We start from the raw sequence: 9,445 nt of genomic DNA, 5'->3' as shown, positions 1-9,445 counted from the left end.
TCAGGATGATTCTTTCTAATTGTATTCATTTGATCACAAAAATCATAAGGTTGCTTTTTTAACCACTGAGTAATACTCCATTGTGTAAATAAATATATCACGTTTTTTAAATCCATTTCAGTTGGGGGCATGTAGTTTGTTAAGGTTCTGGTTATTAGGAATAAAGCTGCTATGAACACAATTGAGCAAGTGTCCTTGTGGTAAGATGGATCATCCTTTGGGTATATGCCCAAGAACGGTATAACTGGTCTTGAGGTAGATAGATTCTCAATTTCCCAAGGAACCTCCATATTGATTTCCCAATATCAGGACTGGAATATGGATTTTCAGCACTCACATAAAATCTGGGCATGGTGGCACATGGCTGTCACCCAAAACTCTAAATTGATAGAATTTTCCATATCCTGTGAAATGGAAAAAATCTAGACCTCCTCGGCAAAGTCTGAACAATGTAGAGAGTAATATAAGAAGAGTAAATAATGTAGACTTTCAGGTCTCTGTTTCAAATACAGGACTGCACAGAGGCAGTTTAAAAGCAGATACAAGAGAGATAGATTAGTCTGTCCTCTTCTTACTGCAGCTGGCACAGCAGCCCAGTGAGGCTTGTGATGCATGCAGTAGTATATAGTCATGACTGCTATGTCTGTGATGCATGCAGTAGTATATAGTCGTGACTGCTATGTCTGTGATGCATGCAGTAGTATATAGTCGTGACTGCTATGTCTGTGATGCATGCAGTAGTATATGGTCGTGACTGCTATGTCTGTGATGCATGCAGTAGTATATGGTCGTGACTGCTATGTCTGTGATGCATGCAGTAGTATATGGTCGTGACTGCTATGTCTGTGATGCATGCAGTGGTATATGGTCGTGACTGCTATGTGTCTGTGATGCATGCAGTAGTATATGGTGTTGATCTGCTATGTCTGTGATGCATGCAGTCGTATATAGTCGTGACTGCTAGGTGTCTGTGATGCATGCAGTAGTATATAAGTGTGACTGCTATGTCTGTGATGCATGAGTAGTATATGGTCGTGACTGCTATGTCTGTGATGCATGCAGTCGTATATAGTCGTGACTGCTATGTCTGTGATGCATGCAGTAGTATATGGTCGTGACTGCTATGTCTGTGATGCATGCAGTAGTATATAGTCGTGACTGCTATGTCTGTGATGCATGCAGTAGTATATAGTCGTGACTGCTATGTCTGTGATGCATGCAGTAGTATATAGTCGTGACTGCTATGTCTGTGATGCATGCAGTAGTATATAGTCGTGACTGCTATGTCTGTGATGCATGCAGTAGTATATGGTCGTGACTGCTATGTCTGTGATGCATGCAGTAGTATATGGTCGTGACTGCTATGTCTGTGATGCATGCAGTAGTATATAGTCGTGACTGCTATGTCTGTGATGCATGCAGTAGTATATAGTCGTGACTACTGTGTCTGTAAGCTACTCTGAAGTCCTTCTGACTCACACTTGCAGCCCTTAGATTCCTGTTAATTGCTCTTCGTTTCTCATTGTCTGTCTGCAATTTAACAAGAGCTAAATCTGTCTGTAAATCTTCCTCTCATGTCTCTAATACTTAGGACCCACTCAAGAAAGGCATTCTCTTTCTTTTTTTTTTAAGGTGTTCCCTTTATTTTTTTAAAGATTTATTTATTTATATGTAAGTACACTGTAGCTGTCTTCATCCACACCCGAAGAGGGCATCAGATCCCATTACAGATGGTTGTGAGCCACCATGTGATTGCTGGGAATTGAACTCAGGACCTCTGAAAGAGCAGTCAGTGTTCTTATCCTCTGAGCCATTTCTCCAGCCTAGGCATTCTCTTTCACTGAGATGTCTTCCTAGGTCACAGCTGATGAAATATTTATAAATTAGTCCACCACCTTGGCTCTCCTATGTGTCACCAACCTACAACTAGAACGACATTCTCTTTATATATTGTAGGCCAATCACAAATGTGCACGGTGGCACACCCATGTAATCCCAGTACTCCAGAGGCAGAAGCAGAAGGATTGCATCAAATTCAAGGACAGCCTGTTACATATAAGTAATGAGTTCCAGGCCAACTAAGGTTAGATATTGAGAAGCTGTCTCAATGCAAAACAAAATTTCCACCTTATAATTTGTTTCCTGAGTAGTACTCATGTTAAGTTGGATCAGAGTAGATGTGCAAGATACGAGAAGGGGGTGGGGAATAGCTTCATGATGGAGTGTTTTCTTAGTATGTATGAAGCTCTAGTTTAAATTTGAAAACACACACACATACACACACATACACACACACACACACATACACACACACACACACACATGTCTAAGATGTATAGAAAGATGAAAGGAGGAAGATTGCTTGAGTGGGAAGAATAGCAGATTGCCTTTAAGTGTCAGAAAAGGTTCAGCCTGTTTCTGAAGAATCCCACTCAACAAGGTGGCCCTGCTTTCATGCCTCTTTGTCGTCTGTTACCTGGGAGAGTCTTGTTGCCCACGTGGACCAAGAAAACCATTCTGAAGGGGTTTGCAACCCCATAAGAACAACAGTACCAACCAACTAGAGCTCCCAGGGACTAAACCACCATCCAAAGAGCACACATGGACAGACCCATGGCTCCAGCTGCATATGTAGCAGAGGATGGCCTTGCTGGGCACCAATGGGAGGAGAAGCTCTTGGTCCTGCCAAGGCTGCTCCCCTGCCCCCAATGGAGGGGAATGTCAGGATGGGGAGGCATGAAGGGGTGGGTGGTTGGGTGGGGGAAAAGGGATAACATTTGAAATGTAAATTTAAAAATATCCAATAAAAAAAGAGAAAACCATTCATTTGGTTTATCAATCCGTTTTGCTCCTTCCATGCAGTTTTGTTTTGTTTTTCATAGTAAATAATCAGGGAGAATTCTTGTATCAAGTATATATAGAATACATGGACGCTATAAGAATTCCACTCATTTAATTTTTTTGACAATTTTATTTTTTAAGTGGTAAGTGGGAACATTTTAACCACTTTTGAACATAATTTATGAGAGTTTTTGGAGATCAAATTGTAACACTTGTTAAGGGAAACACATGAAACTTTTTTTCATTTTTCCTTTCTTTCATTGGATATTTTCTTTATTTATATTTCAAATGTTATTCCATTTCCTGGTTTGGCCTCCAGAAACCCCCCCATCTCATCTCCCCACCCCCTGCCTCCATAAGGGTGCTCCCCCACCCACCCACCCACTGAAACTTTTTAAAAATAGAAAAAAAGTATTTTTATAGGTGTATTGCTGTCATCTCATCCCTTCATTTGAGGAAATAAAAGTGACATACATTGCACAGGTCTCTACGTGACTAAGATAATCCTTACTTTTCCTTAGGAGAACAAGATTGAAGCTAATAAAATATTACATAACTCATATGCCTAAGCCAGACTAAACATCTAGGTATTGATTTTAATTGGAAGGATATTTGATGACTGAAAGAAGTACTGCAGAAATAAATACGTTGCAAACGTCTCATTGAAAATTTAAAAAACACATTAAAATGAGTAAAGTTACTTGTACTGTGCAACAGCAAAGCTTAAAGAGCATCTGATTGGTTCACTACTAGCAGTAAGGAAATGGAATCAGCCATAGATGCCCATCCATAGAAGACTGGCTTACGAAAATGTGATACGTATGTACAGTGGAATTCTATTCAGCTATAAAGAAAGATTACACGATGAAACTTTCAGGAATAATGGACGGAACTGGAAAAATTATATTGAGTCCATCTAAGAAGGGCAACTACAAAATGCTGCCATGGTCATGCAGACATGACATGGCTGTGACATTCATGAACTAATAACAGGTATGGTTGCCTGCATGGAGCCTGGAAGACTCGGCCCATTTAGTCATTGACAGGAGTAGAGCTTACAGGGCTCTACCTGACTGAGGGAAGCCGATGGCTGTCTTATAGTCCATGATGTAGGCATCAGTGAGTTTTTCATACTACAGAGGATCGATTTAAAGCCATACCCAGCCCACGCAAAATCAAATCAAGGACAGATGAAAGTGGAGTGAGGGCTTAGGGAAATGGGAGGGAGAAGGATCAGATATGGTGACGAGATGAGCGTGGGAAGAATGTGTTATACATGTGTATGACATTGTCCAAGAATTAATTATTTGAAGGACACTGACAAAAAACTGGTAATATCATTTGCATATGTAAACAGAAGTGACTTTAGTTAAAACTTAGAATAAGCAGTGCAGATGGCCCCTCATTTCCATGGGTTTCACAGATTCAACCACTGATCAAAATATTTGTAGTGACAGGAAAGATGGCTCAGCCAGGAAAGCACTTACAAGTATGAGAACCCAATTTCCGCCCTCAAAAAGCATGGGGGTAAGGGGAGCCAGGCATGGAGGTGTGTGCTCCTAAGTGTAGCACAGAGGAAGCAGAGACAGTCAGATCCCCAGACACCTGGTTATCTGGCAGAGCCTAATCAGTGACTTCCAGGTCACTGAGAGACCCTGTCTCAACGATTACACGTAAGGAACATGTAAGGTTGATCACTGGTCTTCATACACATATATGTAGCTGCAGATATATACACAAAAGTATTTCCAAGATGTGTTTATTATGAACATTTACAGAAAGGTTTTCTTGTCTTCTCTAAACAGTACATAACAATGATTCACTTGCTGTGTACATTGTATAATTTAGAGTTGTCAAAATACACAGAATGATAGGTGTAGGTAGATTCGGCACAGCTATCTATGTGGTGAAGTTGAACATCTACGGACATATCCATGACAGCTCTTCATCAGATCGTCTGTCTGGTATCTCCATAATTGGCGGTTAGTGTCTGTTTTGCTATCTGTGGGGTTTTGGTGGTGTTGTTTGTTTGCAGTCCAGGAGGCTTGGATTTCTTGCATGCTGTTTGTTATATATCGATTTTATGGTACAAAAAATGAAGTTTATACATTCTCTAGAAAGGACATACTTATTTTCAGTTCTCTCGGGCAATCTAAGAGGGCCTCTACCAGCCTATCACAAGGTCTTGTTATTCTAATTTGGATGTTCATGAAAATATATGACTTTTTTGTTTTTCTTTTCTTTTGTTTTTCGGGGGTTTTGTTTTGTTTGTTTGTTTAGTTGGTTGGTTGGTTGGTTGGTTGTTTTGATTTGTTCTTTTTTCTTTCAAGACAAGAGTTTCTCTGGGTAGCCCTGAATTTTCTAGAACTCACTCTGTAGACCACTGGCCTCGAACTCAGAGATTCTCCTGCTTCTGCCTCTTTCTCCCAAATGCCGGTACTAAAGGTGCGGGCCACCAGCGCTCAGCAAATGTATGCTTTATAACACAAAGCTTATTTTTAAGCACAGCATATGTTCAGGAAGGCACAAATACAGGCAAATGTCTGTCCTTCCTGTTGCTGAAAAAAAAGATTTACTTTATAATTCTCCCTCTTACTAAGTTTGGGCTGTGACAAAGTTAAGTGGCCCTTCTCCAATTAAGGGTAGAGCGCTCTGAATGGCTCAACATCACAAAGAATGTTGGGCCAAGCTATTCATCTGACAAGGGTCATTCTCTATGTTCTGGCTCCATTCAGCTGCAGAAATCTACCAATCTACTATGATCGAGATGGTCTGGTTTCTCCAGGATCACAGAAGTGCCAGAAACAAATACAGACTGACATTTGGTTCCATTTTTAGGTATAGGCACTCAGATTTCTCTGCTTGCAGATAAGTCTTTGTATGAAAAAAAAATAGTGCTATTTATCTAATGAGGTAGTCTGTAAATGGTGTTTTAAAGGATATTTGTAGCACTATATTCCAGACAGAAATTCTTATATAGGAATAAAAATCTCTTCCCTACTGGGCTCCAGATAGATTTACCTCTCATGGTCACTGGCCACGTGTTTTTATAAATCTATCAACAGCCAGAAATGTGGTGTTTCCAAAATTGACTTAAGAGTTGGCAATCTATACCTCAGGGACACATGGAGGAGGGAAGGATAGTGAAATACAATTTGGGGAGGAGGGAGGGAATCGCTGTTTGGGAGATAGAATAGCTTGTCTGCAGCTCAGATAATTTAGAGGAGACTGGAGAGACCAGTCTGATTACAGCAGAGTGCTTGATCTAGAGAGTTTGATTGGAAAGGTTTTTGCAGGGGTCGAAGTGTGGGAGCATCTTGAATACCTAGATAATGAGTTCATATTTCACTCTATATGGAAAGTAGCAACATTGGAGATTTTTGAAACAGAAAATGATAAGGAAAAATGGTTTATGGATTAAGTCAAGAGTGGTATCTTTTACACATAATCTTGGTACTTGGGAGACCAAAACAGAAGGGTTGCCATGGATTCCAGGTGACACTGGGCTACCTGGAATTTAAAAAAGAAAAGAAAAACCTTAAAAAAAATATAAAGTATATGATTACATCCATGTAGACATTGCTATTTTGACAACAGTGTGAAGTATGAATTAGAGACTAGAAGCAGTACATTTTATTTGGGAAGAATTTGTCACAAGATAGACCTGAAAAGATGACAGACTATGCAATGTTGGGGAGCAGCAGAAATTCAAAGGAGACATGTTATTAAAAAAAAGGAGGAAATGGAACTTGACAGTTAAATTCTATGAATAACAAATTATTTTGTAAAGCACAAATCAAGAGAAAGGGATTGACATTTCTTTCAGTGTTGTAGCCATAAATTGTCCATATATGAGGAAATAACTCGTGCTCATAAAGCAACCTTATTTAAATATAGTGTGTCAAACTTTAAAAGGCATCGCCAGGCCAGTCATGGCAGCATAGTAATACCCTGTCTCTGAATTAATTAATTAAGTTGATTAAAACTTAAACAAACATCAAAGTAGAAGGGCAGTTGCAGGGGGGAAGAGGAGATTCATCGAGAGAGATGGGTGAACGAGAGATAGTAACAGGGGACAAAATGCAAACTCATTGTATATGTCTATAAAACCTATCAAATAATCAAACAGAGAGATAGGGGAAGGGGGAAGAGAGGGAAGAGGAGAAGGAGGAGGAGGAGGAGGAAGAGGAGGAGGAAGAGAAGACATTAAAAGATGAAAAGACCCCCACACTTAAGAATTATCAGAATCTAGCCAGATGTAGAGTCGTAGACCTCTAATCCCAGCCCTGTGTAAGCAGAACCTGGTGAATCAATGTGAGGCCAAGGCCAGGGAGTCTACATAGTGAGCTCCAAGATAGCTAGGGTTATGTTGGCAGAATTAACATTGTAATAATGGCTATATTAACAAAAACAAGTTACAGATTTGGTGCAGTCCTCATCAAGATTTCTATTTCATTCTTCACAAGATAGATAAAGTAAAATTCATATGGAAACACAAAGGCCTCAGATACCTAAAGTAACATAAGTAGAAGTACTAATATTGGAGGGATCACAGTACCTGGTCTCAAACTACTGTCTAAGCTATACTATCAAGAGCAGGATGGTATTTGCAAAAACACTGACTTAATGATCAATTGATTGGAATATACAAAAGCCCCACACAGTTGCGGTGACAGAGGTACCAGAAATAGATATTGGAAAACAGCTTCTTAAACAAATGGTGATGGAAAAACTGGATAAAACTGGATACATATCTTTTATCTCGGACAAAATCAATTCAAAATGGATACAAGTTCATAATGCAGTAACTGAAACTTTGAAACCGCTAGAGAAAAACACAGGTTAAACACTTCAATGTGCAGGCATAAGCAAAAGCTCTTTTTAAAAAAGACTCATAGGCTAGAGAGTTGGCTCAGTGGTTTAGAGCACTGGCTGCTCTTCCAGAGGACTGTGAGGTCAACTCCCAGCACCTACAGGGTGGCTCACAACCGTCTTTAACTCTACTCCAGGGATCCAATGCCTCCTTCTGACCCTAAAGGTACCAAGTTCACCTGTGGTTCACAGACATATATGCATACAGCCAAAACACCCATACACATAAAATAAAATAAAAATGATAATTTTAAAAAAGAACTCCAATAGCGTAAATCATGAAATCACATGGAATGAAGCGCTTTCTATACAACCACGGAAACAATTGTCACAGTGAAGAGACAGCTACAAATGGGGGGGGGGATTTGACAATCACCAGTCAGGGGAGGAATATATAAAATATAAAGAACTACAATAATTAACACCCTCCTAAATCATCCAATCAATAAAGGAGCTAATGAACTGATTAGAACATTTCTCCAAAGAAGAAATACAGATGGGTAACAACATTTTTGGAACACTGCTTAACTGATTAGCTATCAAGGAACTATATTAAAACAAATTGAGATTCCATCTCACCCCAGAAAAAATGCTTATCATCAAGGAAACAAATGGTGACAAATGCTGGTGAGGTTGTGAGGAAAGTGGAATCCTTGCACAGCATTGATGGGAACATAAACTGTGCAGTCAATGTACAGTCAGTGTGTAGGCTCCTCAGACACCGAAACATTGTACCACATGACCCAGCTAGACCTTTCCATCACATATAGCCAGAAGAGTCTAAGTCCCATGACAAGGACACTTGCTCACCCATGTTAATTGCTGTTCTATTCTAATAGCTAAGCAACTAAAACCACCTGAGATGTTCAACAGATAGACGGATAAAGAGAATGTCATATGTATACAAGATGGGATTCTGTTCAGCCACAAAGAAAAATGAAACTGGCATTGGCAGAAAAAAAATGGCCGCCACTGGAGTAGTAGGCAAAATAAGCCAAATTCAGAAAGACAAATGTTACACCCGTTTTTTTATATGTGAACCTTAGATTTAAATCTCTCTCTCTCTCTCTCTCTCTCTCTTTGTCTCTGTCTCTCTGTCTCTCTGTCTCTCTCTCTCTTTGTCTCTGTCTCTGTCTCTCTCTCTCTCTTTGTCTCTGTCTCTGTCTCTCTCTCTCTCTCTCTCTCCTGCCTCTCCCTCAGTGTGTGTGTGTGTGTGTGTGTGTGTGTGTGTGTGTGTGTGTACACGTGTGTGTGATAGAACCATGAAAGGGGGAAAAAGACCTTAAGGGAGGGGTGAAGGAGAAAGGAAGAGATGGCATGGGCATGGGTTCAAAAGAGAAGAGAGGCCATTACCTGTGGGTAATTTTCTAGGGCCTTCACATCCTATATAGCTGAAACTCTGTGAAAGGAGACTACTGCCTCCCTGTTTCTCAATCTCCTCAGCCCCTGGCAACCACTAATCCACTCTCTGATTCCTGGGTTTGATTATCTGTCATTGTTGGGTTGATTGATGTTTACATATGAGGTCTCATTATGTGTCACTGGTTATTCTCAAACTCTTGATCTCCACACTACAGAGTCTCCTTTTTAGAGAGAACAGTATTTTTTGACCATTTTTCCCTCACTGGACGTTGCTTGTCTAGATATGATCCTAAACTGGCACTAAACTACACTGACCTTCTGAGGTCAACAAGGATGTTGTTGTGTGTCCTTGGACTCAGCAGAAAACCAG

This window comes from Rattus rattus, chromosome 10 (assembly GCF_011064425.1).
Source record: "Rattus rattus isolate New Zealand chromosome 10, Rrattus_CSIRO_v1, whole genome shotgun sequence".
NCBI classification, from domain to species: domain Eukaryota; kingdom Metazoa; phylum Chordata; class Mammalia; order Rodentia; family Muridae; genus Rattus; species Rattus rattus.
Note: the sequence above shows the minus strand (reverse complement) of the source record.